Source organism: Schistocerca serialis, chromosome 3 (genome assembly GCF_023864345.2).
Source record: "Schistocerca serialis cubense isolate TAMUIC-IGC-003099 chromosome 3, iqSchSeri2.2, whole genome shotgun sequence".
Lineage (NCBI taxonomy): Eukaryota > Metazoa > Arthropoda > Insecta > Orthoptera > Acrididae > Schistocerca > Schistocerca serialis.
Window position 1 is genome coordinate 682368000 of NC_064640.1, and position 1609 is coordinate 682369608.

Sequence of the window (1609 nt, forward strand, 5' to 3'; positions counted from 1 at the left end):
CAGGAGTCCATCTATGCTCTGGAACGGTCCAGTCGTTTAGTGGTGTTTGTCTGGACCCCAGGTCACGTCGGAATCCTAGGCAACAGACTTGCCGACAGGCTGGCCAAACAGGCTACACGGAAACCACTTAGATCGGCTTCTCTGCAACTGACCTGCGTTCAGCACTACGCCACAAGATTTTGCTGCCTTGGGAGACGAAATGGCATAACCTCAGCACGCACAACAAACTGGGTGCCATTAAGGAGACTACGAATTTGTGGCAGTCCTCCATGCGAGCCTCTCGCAAGGTATCTGTGGTTCTCTGCTGCCTCTGCATTGGCCACACTTGGTTGACACATCGCTATCTCCTGCGCCGTTATGGCCCACCTCAGTGTCGGTTCTGTTTGTATTGTTGCTCCTTTGATTTTTGCCATCCTAGATCTTGGGATGATGACCTTGCTCTTTGGTACCCTCCTCCAAATCAGTCAACTAACCATTCCTACACCCTCGCGGTTGACAGTTCTTAGATGATCGTTGGTGTACATTACGAGAATTGTGAGCACGTAATACTCCCAGTAACATTGCCGAAGATGATCGTTTTGACGCTCTAGGCGTACTAGCAAGGAGGTGTAATGTTGCATGGGCGTACTGACCTCCAAATCTACTGACGTAGTACTCTCACCAGTCAACGTTCTGGTGACAATACACTTCTCCCCCAACTGTATATTTTCAGGAATGCCTTCAGCACTGACTTTATTTTTATGGATTACAATGCGAGACCGCATTGAGAAATACACGTAGAGGAGCTCCAGCAATGGGAGGATATTCTGAGAATGGACCGGCTTGCCAGTTCCTCCTACTTAAAAGCCATCGAGCACGTATGGGATGTGTTGGGGAGACATATTTCAGCACGTTAGATGAACCACCCACCATCCAGTAGTTGTCAACCTATCTGGTGGAGGAATGGAACACTGTACCATAAGAACCCCTTACCAACCTTGTGACCAGCATGGGAGCACGCTGCAGAGCATGCACTTCCTTCTGTGGTGATCACACATGCTGTGAGGAACTATGTCCCGCCGTTTGCAGTGTCCACAGACTACCAACAATCACGATGACTTCAGTGTAATTATTGTCTTTCAATTAAGACGTAATTTCTCTTCGTATCATTATGTATTTCTTTCAGTTACTTTCTCTACAATACTGTAGCAGGTCTTCCTGTGTATACTAAAAGTTTCATCGAGCTGTGTTACTTTCCAGCGAAAAGTCGTGCGAAAGTACACCACTGGCCATTAAAATTGCTACACCAAGAAGATATGCAGATGATAAATGGTTATTCATTGGACAAATACGTGATACTAGAACTGACATGTGATTACATTTTCACACAGTTTGGGTGCATAGATACTGAGAAATCAGTACCCAGAACAACCACCTCTGGCCGTAACAACGGCCTTGATACGCCTGGGCATTCAGTCAAACAGAGCTTGGATGGCGTGTACAGGTACAGCCGCCCATGCAGCTTCAACACGATACCACAGTTCATCGAGAGTAGTGACTGGCGTATTGTGACGAGCCAGTTGCTCGGCCACCATTGACCAGACGTTTTCAATTGGTGTGAGATCTGGAG